Raw genomic sequence first — 17362 nt, forward strand, 5'->3', positions numbered from 1 at the left:
AGGCCTAAATACAGTTAAGTTAGAATAAAAACTACAAAGAAAGATCAAATATTTTTTTTAAAAAAAAGCCCTACTTTAGCACCTAAACTATTCTTTTATCATCAGGACAAGGAAATTTGGGGAAATTTTTTTTTTTTACCCCTTTTGCATTCCACAGCAGGGCTCTAAAACGCTAGTTGGACATTTATATGAAAATAATCTTTTCCTTTTAGCCTACCAGACTGTGATCTAAACTGTTATTTAGACTACCTCTAAAAGATAGAAGAAAAACAAAGTATAAGTGCTTGTCCCTGAATCTGTTACTTGAGAAATAAGATAGCTCTTCTGTTGTTTTCAATGTTGTTTCTGTATTAGACTCATGTGTTTTGGTGTATTTAGCATATCCAGGATGTTTATACCACAATTTCTACGAGCATCTTTCAGCATAAGGATAAAAATAGGTGTTGTTCCTAATTTTTGGAAGAAAAATACTTGATTTTGCGATATTGGGAAAGAAAAGTTTATACCTTTCCTGTAACGTGTTGCTCTCATAAAGCAAAAAATGCATAGACAACCTGCAAGGATTCATGTCTATTATCTTTTGCAGGAGGTAAAAAAAAGACATCTGGGAGTATAAAGACAATCAACAAAACAAACAAACAAACTAAAAAGTCAACAAATCAGAAATCCCTGCTTTATAGTACATTATCAATATTTTAGAAAATGCAAAAGGAAAAATGCAGAATCCTGTTTAAGTCCTGATGAACAGCCATCTGGACTTACTGATACACAGCTAAATGCTTTTTAGAGAAGGTAAAAATTACGTAACTAGTTAGCCACTGGGAATATTGATATCAGGCAATATGCTTTATTCTAAATGTTGGTAGTTTGAATATAAAAATAGAAGCATTTTGCATGACCTGTGCTCCCTTCTCTTTTCCCTTTAAAGCTCAGTGAGTGGTAGCTGAGGTTCTGAATGCCAGGTAGGAGAGAGATGCTGAAAGATGACCAGTCTAGCCTTCCTAATACATCTTCGTATGCACACACACACTCTCTCTCACTCACATACACATTTATTGCAACCTGACTCTCATAGAAAAGCCTTTTCCCTTCTCTAAGCTTCTGCAAGAAACATTTCAGAAACCAAAGGGGAAAAAAAAGGGAGTGAGGACAGAAATAGCTGCATATTCAGGCAGCAAAAAGGCAGGTGCGGTATGGCAATTCCTAGTGTTTGTGCCTGCTGCTCTGTGTTTGCTGTTGAAGGATTTGAGGGCTATTTTCCATGGGTCTAAATATGTTTAGTATAAGTGCACTTGGAAAGAGAAATCTTCCAGATACTGTTTGGTCTATTTACTCGGGTAAATCTGCTTATTTAATATAAAAGTTACGCTGTCCTTCAGCTGCTGTCTTCCGTGCATGTACCTACCCATTAACTATTATTGTCTTCCAATTACAATAGTAATTACTAAAGCAGATGCAAATTCTTTTTCTTATTTATTACACAAACTACATCTTGGGAAATCTTACAAAGTGTTTATATGCATTCAGTACTTAAATATGTCATAATAGTTCTACTGCAATGTTTCCTGTGAAAAGATAGTATGACCCAATAGTATGTTAGTACTTACTTCAGTCATGTCCTATAAGAATTGATAGATAGAATTGTAGTTGGAAATATAGTTAATTTGAAGTTTATTTCTGAAAATCCTAGTCTTTTAAAGTTAACTCTGGGTTACATACTAATATGTAATAAATACTCTGGATAAGCAGGTGTAATGATGTAGTAAATAAGCACACAAGGAGCAACAGAGCATTTTGAGGGAAGATATAACATGTACATATATGTTATGCATTCTAAAAGTTTACAAAGTCAGGTTGATGTAGCTGTTTTCCTGAGGAATTAAAAATATCTTTAATGATTATAACCTGTGTCTGCTTTCATCGTGATAGCAAAAAACCCCACAAAATTTCTTACCATTGCTCATCCTACTTATGCTCATTATTAGAGACACAAGGATTTACTATGCGATTAACTCAAGCTACTGATCACCTTTTCCACACTGTCTTAAAACGGTAACTGGGCTTGAAAAAATCCCTAGGAAGTAGATTAGTAATATTTAATATTTAGAAAAAAGGACAACTTCTACTTGAAACTTGAAAGTGTTTGTAGCCCAAACAAATGTATTATTTTTTTCTTTAGTGCAGATATTTATACTTCCAGATCTCAGGTTTTCTTTAAAACAGGTCCTTACAACACACAAAGGTGCACAGGAATAATTTACAGTCACGTTTCCCTAGCTATTTATGTTGAGAATATACTATTAAAAATACCTAATGGGAAAAAAGGTTAATTAAATAACATTGTCTCCCCGCCCCCCCCCCAAAAGCATCGTTATTAAAATATGATTGTGTTACTTATCAGTAGACATTGTTAGTTTCTCTGCTTGATTAGCTTTTGATTAATGCTCATAAATTTAAATTCAGACATACTTAGCTTCTTTGATTTTTAGACAGATGTCAGTCAGCATTAGTGTATCAATTTTTCATCAGAAAATAGAGATGCATGTTAAAACCATTTTAACAAACATGGAGTCTCTACATGGGACCATATTATCAAATGCTAATTATATCCTTAAGATAAGCCTTAACGGGGGAAAAAGAATGAAACTGTTTACAGAGCATGTGAATCTCAACTGGCCATAAAACTGCCTACTTTGCTCCCCTCTTTCCTCCTTCAGTCTCACAGTTGTTTATGCAGTATGTGGAAATATTATAAAACTATTAAAGGTATGTTAATTAAAGATATTCTCCTGGCACGACTAGCTTGGGATAAATATGTCAGCACAACTATCCAGGAACCAGTGACTGTGTGCCAATCCATGTTGTACAGTTTTAAGAACACGTATGTAGCATGCTTTTTGAATGTGCGTGTGTGTGTGTCTGTGAGAGAGTTTGTTTGCACGTTTGTACACACCTCATTTCACCACCACCGAGCGTGAGAGCGGGAGGGGGGTGTGCACGCGCGCATGTGTGCGCGCGTAGCCTAGTGAGAAAAGCAAGAGTGAGGTCTGAGGGTGGAAATGAAGAGCATTGCCTTTTGGACAAGCCCTACTTGACCAAAGTCCTGCCCTCCAGGTTGAGAGGGGAGGATGGGAAGGGGCACTACAAGGGGCACTGCGAGAAAGGTCTGATACCGCAGCCCACCGACGTCACTTTAGTTAGCAAGCGTGTTATAAAGGAAAGTTTTAGATATACAGTGCTTAAAGTCCTTTGAGCCGTACTAAAGGAATCACAGCCCCACAAATCAGGCTTACTAATAAGACTACCTTTTGGGGTTTAAAGTTAAGTGGCAAACCAGATGCACCATTTCACTGGAATGCTAAAGATCATTCTAAAATGATGCTCAGCTGGTGTAATATGTTATTTTGTGCTCACGAGATGAAGTGGAATTTAAATTTTAAAAAGGGGAAAAGATTTTGAAGAGTTTTGAGGGAGGCCTATTTAGCTTCCACCTAATTTAAAAATTAGTCTTGGCTGTCTTCTCACTCCATCAGTCCTTGAATCAAAATTCCAAATCAGAATCTATTATTTTCTTACCCATGTTAAGCAGCGTTAAGTAGAGTGAAAGGCTTTTATTTACATTAAGGAACCAATCCTACAGTTTTCACACAGGAAAAACACCCTTTGGAGTCAATAGCAATTTACGCAATTTGGCTTAGTATGTACAAAGCTTAAAGACTGTAAGTCACAATGTAAATTCAATATTTACCATATTTCCACAAAAAAAAAAAAAAAACACCTTTCATTTTTCCACATTACTGAGTACCTTTTCTTATATTAGAATTCACTGCATTTTGGAAACACACCAGAACAGAGCACAACTTGCAGTGTCAGTGTTCCCTCTCTCCCTCTTTCTCCCTCTGCCTCTTGCCTATACCATTTTGATTTTAAATTTGCTGGAGCCTATTTAGTTTATAAATAACCTTAAACTGCTGAACTGTTCACTAGTTTATTTGAACAGGAGACAATGTTATTGAAACAAATCTAGTTAACAAGGTAATTAGCTTTTGCAATATTCCTCAGAAGGCTGGAAACCAACAGTTCATCACTGCACTGTACAAATAGCAGGACGTAATGTTAAGCCTATGCTTAAGAGTGGTTCTATCAAAGCTGACTGGTCGCATTACCAGCAAAGGTATTGTTTTTAAAAAGTATCCAAGGGCCACCTAAAACTGATTAATTCACTAGGAGTGGAAGAAGGAAAATATTTTCTAATAGTAACCCACTGTAAAAACCTAGCCTACTGCTAGTGTTGAAAAGATGGGGCTGGAACCAAGAAAATCCTTTTTCTTGCTTCCACAAAAGGCTTTGGGCCTAATTATTTTTAAGTATAATCCAGCCAACATCTTCTCATGCTTAGCTGCACTGAGTGACACTATTTGTGATGCCCAGTCTGCTGAAACTGAGCAGGTTGCTGTCAGTTTAAAAATGACTATAATAAAAGTGACCATGAAGATGGATCTTGTGATTTTGCGTTTCTAATCAGTCATCTGTGAAGAACACTTTTGCTTTGATTCAGCAGACTGGTGACAGCCATGATTGATAGTGCATGAGGATGAAAAAAGGTTATTAACTGTCTTCCTATTAAACTCAATGTATTACCCCTCTAGGTGCATCTCATACTTTAACTTAAAGTACTTACTCAGGTAAGGTCAAGAATGAACTCTATAAACACAGTATCCATCCTGTTGTAGATGAACCAGGAGCTCTAATGTTCAATTTTGAAAGTTCAGCATTAAACCATATCTGAATCCTGCTACCTTAATTACTGTGCCAAAACCAAAAACTGAGCAGTCCTTTGTATGCATCTAAATACATAGCTACACACAAATATTTTTGTGTGAAAAAGGGACGGATCAATTGTCTCCGTGTGTTTGTGCATACACACACACACACACACACACACACACACACATGTTTTACTTATTACAATAGTCCTAAAATAAAAGTTTGAATAATGTTAACAAAAGAAATGTGGAACGGGGATATGAAGTGTCTGTGGGACTAAAGTATAAATCCTACACAGAAAACAGCATTTTACCTGATGGTGGTTAACTTCATTATTAACTGGATCAGGTGTGATTTAATAATTTATGAAGACTTCCTATTAAAAGAAAATACAAGTGTTTTAGCATAAATGTAAAAATATCTATTTGTTGCCTTACAGCATGTTTTAGTTTTAGAGTTTATTTCCTTCTTTTTACTAATATCTTATCAATCAATACTCACAACTATCTACTGAAAAAGAAAGGAAAACGGCACATATATCCAGTTTTAAAATAATTATTTGGTAGAAATACCGATTCCTAGGATACTTCTAATTTCTAAGGATGTCTCTGTGAAGAGATAATTTTAAAGGAGTTTCAGGACAAAGGAGTGGAATACGTTTCCTGTGTTCATTATTATTACTGACACCAGAAATGAACTGAAAGGGGAAAGTTGTCCACGTTGTGTAAGCAGGTTAGCATCTTTTTAGATTCACAAGTCTATTTGGGGAGTAAATACTAAAAAATCATGTGATCACCTTTTAGGATTAAGTGTTTTGCAAACACTTCTTCACAATCAATAGCATTTTAGATTTTTTAATTGATTTTGCCTTTATGAATACGTTTCAGATGCTCTTTGAATTTGTTTATGCTTATGTTACATTACAATCATTTTCTGTTAAAAACATGTGGACCAAAAGGTCAAAAAACCTGACTCTAGCTACAGTGTGCACGCTGTCATCTGAAGGAATGCACATACACACTTGTTTAAAAGCAGGTCTTTCCACGTCGTATACAAGATCTCCCCCACAACACATATATTCCATATTTGTCTTTCAGAGTATTAAAACATACTTTTAAATTCCGTTTTACAGTAGTCCTTCATTTCCTCTCTTAAATAATATGAAAAATATTTCTGCACTCATTAAAATCATTTCAGAAGGAAGCTAGATCATTTCGGAGAAAGAAGGAAAAGGTATCTCTCTATCCTGACTATTCTGTAATGTACTGTCACAGATAAAGTCTGTAACGTAAGTATATATTTTAATTTTTTGAGGGGTTGTTGAATTTCAGTATCCCTTTCATTTTTAAACAAATTTTTTGCAAAGCGTTCATAGGGGGTTAAAAAGAATTCAGAATAAATAACATCTACCTAGTATGATGACGGTATCTCACAAGAAATGTTGAACAATCCTCCGTAAGATCTTTATTTCTGGAAAGTGTGTTCCTTTCAGGTGTGGACTTGGGAATAGGCACCAATTTTCCCTTCAGTAACATTTCTGCTTTATAATAAATTGCAATCCTGTTGTAGCCCCGTGTGGATTTACAACTGGCAGGCTTTCTCTCTGACAATTTGGGGTCACTATGGATATAGGTGAGCAATAATTTCAGGGGTGATGGAGATATTGACAGAATTTAACAGTCTAAGTTCCTGGGCAAATATCTGTAAAATGTACACTTCTACACTGGGTTTTAGTTAATAAGACTTTTGGATGATATTGTTTGCCTTGTTTGTGGATTGTATTTTGTCTGAAACTCTCTAAAATGCTCGTTTCCGTTTGTGCCTGTGTCGGTGCTGCAAAACGGTTAAAGTCAAAGCTATCACTCCTCCCTGAAGCACATTTAAGCAAAGCAGAAAGTTATAGCTATTAGAGGCTTAGTTCACAAAACATATAGCATGCTTTTAGCAAACCAGAATTATATGAGCTAGGTGACAACTTTTGTTTGGGGTAGCCTTATAGGTGCGTGGAACAGGTAAAGCCATTTTATCAGACTTCACACCAACGGGAGGCCCTGGCGGTAGCGAGAGTTTCTGACAATGGGCCAGATTGACGTTTACGCACTCAAGAAGGGACTGGCAGGATCGGGCCCATGCTGTTCACTTCGTGCGTGTAACCTATAGAGAAGAAGTGAGTCTAAACAGAACTCCAGCCGTATGTAAAACGGTGAAAATGTTTCGGTCAACATGGACGAAATTAATAAAACGGATTTCTTCCTGCAGCTTCTTAAGAAGAATTGTTACAGGAACAAAACAGAAGAACCCAAATAATGAAACAAAGGACAGGGTAGGGCCACTTAACCTGGAACGATCATTTCCTCGGGTTAAGGTGTGTTTAAAACTCAGAGCAGGCCTGAAACGTCAACTCTAGTGGTCCCCTTTGAAACGCTTTTTTATTCCAGCGCTCACTGCGCACACGAAAAACAAATCCTGCAATAAACTGCAGGCTAAGTGCATGTGGCCCAACCAGGACCATACAAAGGCGACACACGTAGCATGTGTCACAGCCAGCAGCACATGAGTGACTTCGCCAGGGGGGATCCCTCATCTAGATCCCACTCCAGACGATCAGGGCACAACAAGGAAAAAGGCCAAGAAAAAAAAAGAAAAAAAAAGAAAAAGAAAAGAAAGGGGCGGGGGGGGAGGGGGGAAGAGTTAAGAAGAATGAGACCCCAAACCCCACCTTCTGCCCCGCGGACAAACGAGGGCAGGTAGACCGGCGGGGAAAGCTGACCTCCTCCCCGCCGAGGGGATGCTGCCGTCGCCGGCGGAGGGCAGGCAGCGCGGGGCGGTCTGCGCCCTCCGGCGCGGAGCCGCGCGGGGCGCGCTTCTCCCGCCGCCGAGCCCTCGCACCTGCCGGGCCCGCGGAGGGGACGGCTCCCCCTCCCCGCCCGCCCCGCGGGCTGCCTGCCCCGGCCGCCCCCCCCCCAGCCAAACCCACCGCCCCACCCCCACCCCCCGCCGCCGGAGGCGTCGCTGCTCCTCCGCGGCGGGCGGCGGGGCCCCGCGGGAGCGCAGCGGCCGCGGCCGGTCCCCGCGCGGTCCCCGGCGTTGCCATAGCGCGGGCCCCGCGGCGTGGGGGCGCTGCCCGGCGGCGGCGGGCGGCGGGGAGCGGACGCGGCGCATCCCCGCGGCGGCTCTGGGGGGGGGGGTGGGGGGGGGTGGGGGGGTGTTCCGCGGGGCTCCGCGCAGCGGGCCGCGCCGGGCCCCGCAGACGCGGCGCGGTGGGAAGAGTGGGGAGAGTAATGAATTCCAGCAGAGAGCTGGAGAGGAAGCGTTTTTCGGAGATCTGCCATATTTAAGATTGACCACACTAAAGATGTTATTAGCGAAGGGGGGTGGGGAGGGCAACGGGAGATGCGATAAGGGAAAATAGATAATGACACATAATCCAAACCAGAAGTTTGAAACCAAGTTACTTCGCAGAAAAGAGCCACAAGCTCAACTTTTTTTTTTTTTTTTTTCCTTCTCCCCCCCCCCCCCCCCCTTTTTTTTTTTTTCTCTTTCTTTTTTTATAGGCTGGGGCTGAAAGACAGGGAGATAAACTTGTTAAGGAAAGAAATATTCCTCTAGCAACCGGGTAAATAAAATAGCTGAAGTGAACCAGTGAAAGACATGGGGGTAGGGAAATGCAAAGGACACACTGCTATTTAGAAACCCCAAAGGAAATTGTAAAGTAGGAAATGAAAAGGAGGAGGAGAAACATTTCTGTTGTAAATTAGAGGGAATGAAGATTAGCGGGAGAAAAGGGGGGAATAGCTGCAGAAGGTCTAAAATACAACACCGCCGAAGATTAGGCAATGCTTAAAATATCCCAAGTGAGGAAAGAGAGTGGTGCGCTCATCTCTTCAGCACGGGTGTGTGAAAGGGAAACGAGTGGGGATAATTACTAATATAGCACATGTCCAGAGGAACCAATCCAAAATAAGAGATAAATCTGGCTGGTGAAGACAGACAGGAAAAAGGCTGGAAGAAAACTTAGGAATCCAGCGACCTGAGAGGGGAGGAAGAGAATTAGAGGAGGAGGAAGGCTTCCAAGAGTACAGGAAAACTCAGAGGACCAGCTGGAAAGGGAGGAAACAGCTACGGCAGACATGGGAAGAGAGAATGAGAGAGAGAGAGAGAATGGGAGAGATTAAGGAGAGCAACTAAACCTGGGAGAGAGACTGGTTGGAGCGGATGGGAAGAAGGAAAGCGGGAGCGGAGAACTGGGAGAGAGGGAAGGAGGGACAGAGGGAGGGATGCGGGGAGAGAAGGAAGGAGACAGAGGGAGGAGACAAGGACTGAAGTCTCCCAGCCCAGGGAAGGTGCAGCACTGAGTGAGAGAGAGCTCACTCTGAGGGTTAGGTTAGATTTCCAGAGCTCTTAGAGCTCATCGACCAGCCCGCTGGAGTCACTATTCAACCCGAGTCCCAAACACACGCCTCACTAACTACTTTACAGCCACTTTCATTGATTTTCTTTATCAAATAAACATAATACCCGTTACAGCAACACTTCCTCTTCGCGCAGCCAGAATGCCACAAGCTCTGATTGCTGCATTTCTCCGGCTTGCAGTTCCCCACCTTCCACCTCTAAATAAATTGTGTTCTTTCACTTAAATGGTCAAATACATTATTGCTCGCAGAATTTTTCTGTAATCTGGAAGGTACACTGCGAGCTAGGCAAATCGTTTAAATTATAAGGTAAAGGCTCCCCGTCCCCATCGCCCTGGCGTGAAGACACAGTTTTCCCCTCACAATTTCAGGGGTAGCTTACATATTTACATACTTTTTTTTTTTTTTTCTGCTAATGAGTGGTAACTTAAATTAAAGGGCGATGTCAAAGTGAACGCTCCCGCCTGAAAAATGCAGGAAAAAATTAGCGCAACTTTCGCACTTGCACCTAAACTGCCACTTGATCTAAGCTTTCAGCCTCAAAATTCAATTTTATTTAAAAATATCCCCTAGAAGCAGCCCCCTTCAAAAGCTGTTTTTGAACCAGGCTCTTCCATATATGTCAAAGGGCTGTTGAATTATTCATTATTATAATTACTATCATCATTGTCATTATCCCTTTCCATGTGGAAATAATTTTATTATCGTAATTTGATATCTGAAGAATTTCCTGTTAGTCGTTTGATAATCATTTTTTTCTACTGGAAAGAAAAGTTTTGTTTATAAATGAGAGAAAAATATTTTAAATGCTTTTATGTTTACTATAGATTTCCGTTTATCTAATCGATCGGAATGCCAATAAATCGATTAAAGGTTTAGTGTTTTACAAACAACCATTTTGTGCTTTTTGATTTTACGTTCAGAATGATTTTAATAAAGCTAATGCCTTCTCTGAGCGTTTGTTCACCCCAGACCTAATATTCCATCATTTCTATTATTTACAATTGCAATTCAAAGTGTTTTTAATGAGAAAAATAAACACAAATAAAAGAAGGAAATAATCTGATTAAATTACTTTGTGCCTGTGGTCAACATATTTAGGCAAAGCCCTTAAAGATCTTGGTGAATTATATGCGATCATACAGTGATTGCGGAATATTAAATTAAACTTAGATAAATCCGCATTGAAGGAGGCAGCACCCAATCCTGAATTTATTTCCCATTTTCTATAACAGCATCACTGCGCTCCTCTCTTTGCAATGACAATGTGCCAAATCTAGGCATTTTGAAAACATTTTCCATATGCTTTAACTGGAGACTGATAGACAAAGAAGAAAAGGAGATGGTCTTTTTTCTCTTGAGGTATATTTCCTTTAACTTTTCCTCCAACCTTTCCTGATCTTCATCATTTTTAAACAAAAGTTTGAAAATCATTAGGACCTTTTTTTTTTTTTCTTTTACGTTTTTTTTTTTTTTTCCTTATCGCGTAATCAATTCCTGAACTGTGGAGTTTCAGTTACGCTTTAATGCAGGACTATAGAACTATCATTTCTATACCTTGGCGGACAATATTTTGGGGAGAAAGCATTGATTCTTTTAGTTTTCGCTTGCTGCTTTTTGTAATTAAAGATGGTTTTAATTATACTTTTTTGTAAGTCAGATCAGATGTGCTGCTTGCTTGCTGGAAGGTTTTTTTCTTTTAACGGTGCTTTTAATTTATGTGTAGTTTTTACGGATAACACAGAGGTGGTGGCTTTTATTTAGCTGTAAAATCCACACGTTTTCTTTGAAAACTTGGCTCCTTGGGCGAAAATAACTTTTCCTGGTTGTTTTATAATCGCTGTTTGTCGCAGAGGTAGTTTAGCATATTGTCTACACAACAAAGATTCCTGTTTTATTGGCAGTGTGGATTGTTGGATTTAGGTATAAATATTTCATAACTTTCCTCTTTCTGCAGTAAGATCGGTAGTTTTATTGGCTTTTTCTCCCTTTTTGTCTGTCTTTCTACCAGAACCGGTTTATTTCTGAAGTCCCTTTTTGTCCTTTTCCCGGATAGAATGTAAAATTTTTCCCTTGGATATATCACTGCTGGAAATATGCTCTTGGGCTTTCTGGAGGGGATTGGGGGGGGGGGGGGGGGAGCGGTGGTAAGCGGTCGTTTTCCTCGATTTGCATAAGAGCTAGTGAAGTGCCTGTGAAGTTGGTGAATTGCTATTGTTTGGGGCTAGTCCTGACTGTTTTTGTTTATAAACACTGGGGTGGTTGCCGGGAGGGGAGGGAGGTCAGAGCACTGTCAAAGCGCTGACCTCTGAAAGCCCAGAGGGCGCCTGGCTCCTTCACCCTCTCCTTTCTCTCTCTCCCTCTCCCTTTTTCTTTCCCTTCCCATCCAAGGCCAGGAGCTCAGGTTCAGGGCATTTAATCCCCGCGATCTGCCCAAGAAAGGAGCTGAAAAGGGGCTGTTAAGGCTCCGGAGGAAACGCCGGCAGCAGACTTAGACCTGGAAGGCTTTTATTTATAGTAACGTCCGGGTGCGCGTTTTTGTGCGGCTCCAGCCAAAATAACAACAACAACGACAAAAGCCAATCGGGAACGGCACTATTTAGCTCAAAATCTCAGCAAGATGTCTATACTATTCGGCTGTGATTTTTGTCTTAGGTCACTGCTCGTTAGATGCACTTTCAGAAGGTGAATGCCAAATCTGGGGCAGTGGGGGCATAATTGAAATGCAATATGTTATCGTTGTTTTATTTCTTTTTCGAACAAAACTTTCCAGGAATCAGATCGGGGATTTTTGTTTTCTCTCACCCCCCCCCCCCCCCCTTCCCTCCCCTCAGCCCTTTTTTAGTGTGTACTGGAATGTGTTTGATGATGGGGGGGGGGGGGGGCGTTGTAAATTAAGAATAGATTTGTATACGTGATACCTGCAAAGAAAGAAATAATTAATAATAGCCAAACGCTTTGGGTTCAAAGTCAATTTCATCTCGGGAAAGGGGAAAAAAAAAAAAAAAAAGAAAAAGAAAAAAAAAAGTACAAGAGATTGCTATCAGGTTTAAGTATGTTTTGAAAAGAAGTTGCTGAGTTAAACAAAAATGTTAGTTAACACACTGCCTTTGTCAAATAGCCCCCGGGAGGAGAAGAGACAACAAAAAGGAGAGGAGGTGGGGGCTGGGGATCTGAAAGTGTCTGTAGCTCAGATAAAGGGTCTGTAACACTGAAATCTTGTAATACCTCGTTTCAAACTGAGCTCATCTATGGACTCAGGGAACGCAGTAAAAAGACACGGATCCCCTTTCCCTTGGGTTGGGGTCTGGGGACAGGAGAAGGTGGGGGAAGGGGACGTTTATTAGGGAATTATGTCGGTTTATTAAAAAGGGGAGCGGCTGTGGCTGTAATTATGCAGATCCTTGTGCCCCTGTGTGTCAGCAGCGCAGATTTAGGGAGTGAAATGAGCTTGGCGGAGGAAAGACGTGGTGTAAGAGAGCCCGGTTTGGGCTAGGATTTCTTTGTCTATCAGAGAATGGTCAGTCTCGGGCTCCAGCCCCCACCGGATTCGTCTCGCCCAGGCCAACAAGTTTTCCTTGGGGCTGAGGCTGGAGGTGGTAGAGGACAGAAAAGGCTGAGGGCTTTTTTTTTTTTTTTTTTTTTTTTCCATTTTTTCTCCCTTCCCTCTCTTTGAAATGTAACGTCACTATCAAGAGCTTTTTGTGGTTTCAACAGGAGGCTCGAAAAAAACCCCAAACGTGTAACGGTGCCTGCAGGAGAAGTTCGGAGGCGGTGGGCGGGGGGTCCACCGAGACCAGAGGAGAGGAGCTGAGAGGTTAGGCGAGAGTCTTCGGGGGCGATCAGCTGAGCGAGAGAGGGAGGAGAGAGGGGAGCGGGAGCCGGGCCGGGCCGGGCCGGGCCGCGCCGCCGGGGAGCCCGCCCGCCGCCCGCCGCCCGCCGGCTCCCACCGCAGCCGCGGCGGCCGGCCCCGGTCCCCCTCGCCTGCCGCCCCAGCCCGCGCCGCGCTCCGCTCTTATCACATCCCACAAACCTGCTGCTGCTGCTGCTGCTGCTGCTGCTGCTGCTGCTGCTGCTGCTGCCTCCCGGAATTAACCTTCTTCGATTTTTCCTAGCTACGTGGCGATCCCCGGGTTTCTTCTAAACTGTTAACATCCCGTAGTGCCTTTTTTTTTTTTTTTTTTTTTTTCCCCCTACACACACACACGCACACAACCCCGATAGCTACTATTTTTAGGGAGAGAGAAAAAGAGAGGGGGGGGGGTTTAAAACGTTAGGAAGGACAGTAAACAGTGGCAGAAGAAACACTGAAAAATGTGGACTCCCCTCTCGCAATTCCTGCCTGTATCCTCCCCCCCCCCCCTTTGTTCCTTTAGCTGTAACTCAAGAACATCATAAACCTATATCCCCCTCCAAGAAGAGAGAAAGGGAAAAAATCTACAGCCAAAAAAGAATGACTTGACTGTTCTGACGTTTGGTGTTTTGACATTAATGACATTAATGATATTGATGTTTCACCAGGAAAAAAGCACTAGGAATAAAGGAGGTGGTGGGGGAGGTGCGGGGGGGACGACTTTAAAACTAAATTATCTTCGTTTCCTTATTCTTCTGTGACATTAAGTATACGTGTTTCTTCACTTGAATTTGAAATAGATGTATTGTTCTCAGGTGTTTCTTCATCACTTTGTATTTAATTGTCTTCAGTCTTAGGAAATGGGTTACCATCCTTCAGGCATACACTTGAATGGACAATGCATCCTTCTATCTAAGAGTCCCGTTTCGTCTACAGTTTAAGCCTAAAAGCCCTCTTTCCATCATACTCCCTCAATCTGATAACTATAAACGGGTTTCAGAGATTTCATTTTCACTCTTTGTTTGCATTTTTTTCCCCACCGTGTAAACAACGATGCAGAATATCGCTACTTTCCTTATTACCTTCATTCACAGGGTGCAGTGCCTGTGGAAATCTGCATACATACGCTCACATTTTTTTCATTGATGAGCTGGTGCAATGCTTAGGTGAGGTTTGAAAAAGGAATAAAGTTGCTCTTACTAACCCTCAAGTGCCCCTGACTTTTCCTTAAGTTCGAGTCTTGGAGATTTTCCTGAAGTTTGAAGTAAGGTTTCTCTGGATTGGGGTAGGGCTCCTTCTATGTTCCCCTCTTTATTGGCAGGCTCCGATTTTTGGAATAGCCGTACTTTCAGGCTGGCGATTTTTGTATTTGTCTTTTTTTTTCCCTCCCCTTTCCAAAGACCTTCCCCCCCCCCCCCCCCGCCCCAAACTATCAGGACCTTCACTCTGACCTTAAACATCTGCTTTTAGCAACTCGGTTCCCTGACACTGGCCTGTGCTTCCTTAAGGGCAGCCTTAATTCATCATCAGGTGGGGATTTTCCTATCAGCGTTAGTTCCAGAACTTGCAAAACGTTCTCCTGGAGTAGAAGGTTTAGGGCCCAGAGAGGTGCCTATTTCTGCCATCCAGGTTTTTGCTGGTTTGTTGTTGTGTGCGCGTGCTTTTAATGGAAGGTTGTGATAAAACCTTCCTGCTGGTTTTGGCGGTTAAGGCCTAAGACAAGGTTTTGACGTGTATCGCAGGAATCACGAACTTCAAAGGCATGTCAGCTCTAAGGTTGTGGTTCACCTGCACGGGGTCCTTGGTACTGTAAATATCTCTTGCACGTACCTGTGACTTAGTGACCATTTCTGGTCTACCCATTTCTGGAATAGCATTATCAAAAATCTGCACGTGTTCCTGCGGTGTATTCGGATGCTCTTTGAATAGTCATGTTTTTATCTTCAGTAGGGGGTATTTTAAAGTATGTCTATTCCTAGTTTTAGTTAATTATCTTTTAATGAAAGTGTCAGTCATATTCACATCTGCAGTATTAGGTTAAGATAATTAGATTTTCAAATGAGAAGCAATCTTCTTAAATCCCACACAGGAAAATATTTGTAGAAGATTCCGATTTATAATGACATCTGTACATTTTACCCTAGTTTTCATCATAATAATCCCCCCCCCCCCTCCCCGAATGAAATGTGTCTGGTAAAATATAGTAGATAAAATATTAATAAAATATCAATACTTGGAGGGAAAGTGGAAGATGATGCATGTATATGCATGAAACCTGTATTGTATGCAAAGAGACTCTTTCCCTGGGCTGATATTTACTTCATTTTGATAAGGCTGTTTACAGTTGGTATTGTATATTCTGGAAGGCTTTGCTTTTTACTTTGTTGGTATCTCCAAGCAATTACATGGCAGCCACCAAATAAAGTGTGCTAGTTTTTGTGTGGCAGTGTGTACGCGGAGTGTATGTGCATATGTGTAAATACGATGTAGGATGCGAGTGCGCGCATGTGTGTATGTGTAAATAAATCCATCTTTATCTCCGTATGGGCAGTTATTCCCTGTCTTAGACGTATTATCTTTCCTTTTACAGAGGTGTCGGACATTCATTATCCCATTGCAAACATATATTTTTCATTAAATCCCCATGAAAAGAGAGAAAAGGGAAGAGAAAGACAGGCAGGCAGGCAGACAGACAGACAGAAAGAAAAATCTCCCTGATAGAATAATTAATTTGGACCCGTTTCTTTTAAGTTCCCGAACAGTTAAAAGAGCAAGTCTGCGGGCCCCCCCGCGCCCGCCCCCCCGCTTCTTTCTCTCCCCCCCCCCCCTTTTTTTTTTTTTAATTTTCCCTAGCCATCTACTCTGTGTGCCTGTGCGTGTGTGTCTGTGTTACTAATGAAGTTTGCAGACTTGTGTTTGTATCCACGAGCTCCTTTCTGCTGCCCCTTCTTCTCCGGGCTGAGCTCTGCGTGGCTCCCGCAGCCCCGGCGAGCCCCCGGCCGGCAGCCGCGGCAGCTCCGGCTTCCCCGGCTCCGGGGCTGCGCGTCATTTGCAGTCCGGAGAATGTTGATCACCTCACTAATTACACCTCTCCCTCTCCTCTTCCCTCTCCTCTCCCTCTCCCTCGCTCTCCCTCTCTCTCGCTCTCTCTCTCCTCTCTCTCTCCCCTCTCTCTCTCTCTCTCTCTCTCATTCCCAGAGTGCATATCGGGAATAGACACACAAAGACATGCGCACTCAACTTAATCAGCCATTTTTTTAAACAGGGCTAAAACGATAATAATTAGCAGAATAAAGACATATCGGATTTTCATTTCCTTTCCTCCTTTTCCCAACCCCTTCACAACCAAACAGCGAGACCGCGGTCGGCACATGCTTTAACAACTCCCGGACCCCAAAGGACCGCTCCATGCCCCCCACTTCTTGCTCAATCATTTTTATTTTCACCCAATAAAGTTGGAGGATTATTTTTTTTTATTATTTTTTTAATGAACCTTCTCTCGTTTACTTGGATGTGATCAGCTGTTAAGTAAATAAAGCAAAACAAAAAAAAGAGGCGAAGATCCAGTAGGAACTGCAAGGGGAAATGGAAAGTAAGTTTTTTCTTTAACTTTTATTGAGTAGTTTGTGTTAAATTTAGGTCGAGTATCGATTATCTTTCCAGGCTGATCTTGCACAATCTTTGATATTTCGCTCTCGCTCTCTCTCTCTCTCCCCCTCTCTCTGTGCCTCTTTCTCTCTCTCTCACATACACACACACACTCACATCCCCAGATCCCATGTATCTCTCCCCTCTCTCTCTCCCCCCTTTTTCTGCCTGTTTCCCCATTTTTAGGTACAGTATTTGCTCTCATTTGGGAAAGAGGGGCTGCTTTTTTTTCTCTCCCTTCTTTCTTTCTCTCTCTCCCTTTCTCTTTTATTCCAGGGGTTACGTTTTGTTTGTGTATTTTTTTTGTTTTGGTTTGGGGCTGTGGGTTTGGTTTTTTTCTCTTTCGGGCTGTAACTTTCGGATTAAGTGGAGGACCCTGCTCAGTTTGCAGAAGAGGTTCGGGGGGTGCCCCCCACTTTTTATTTCGCTCTTTTTGGGTAGGGAGCTCGGGGAGGGGGGGGAATACTGTCAGATTAGGAAAGACGTTACGGCTGTCAGAAGTCATCGCCTGCCAGCCCCTTCAGAGCTCGCACTCCTGTCTCGCAGCTCGGTCCCCCCAAAACTTTGAGGTGCTTTTTGAAGGCGCATTCCGCTCTCCCACCCTCCTTCCCTCTCCTCCCCATCTCCACCCCTCTCGGCCTCCCAAACTTTCGTTTTCGGGCGGGGGGGGGGGAGGATGCCA

At 42.3% G+C, this 17362-nt stretch overlaps 1 protein-coding gene across 2 annotated transcripts in view; it reads left to right on the forward strand.

Moving 5' to 3' along the window:
• The first annotated feature begins 10459 nt into the window (after positions 1-10459).
• ZFHX4 (zinc finger homeobox 4) overlaps positions 10460-17362 on the forward strand; it is a 158297-nt gene continuing 151394 nt past the window's right edge. The window contains exon 1 of one of the 2 annotated variants that reach the window (XM_049823046.1): positions 10460-10541. The gene's annotated coding sequence lies outside the window, so the exon portion shown is untranslated. Of the gene's footprint in view, positions 10542-16565; positions 16625-17362 lie in introns of those variants that run through there. The other variant, XM_049823038.1, reaches the window with a different exon arrangement.

The sequence above is a fragment of the Accipiter gentilis genome, chromosome 2 (genome assembly GCF_929443795.1).
Source record: "Accipiter gentilis chromosome 2, bAccGen1.1, whole genome shotgun sequence".
Taxonomy (NCBI): domain Eukaryota; kingdom Metazoa; phylum Chordata; class Aves; order Accipitriformes; family Accipitridae; genus Astur; species Astur gentilis.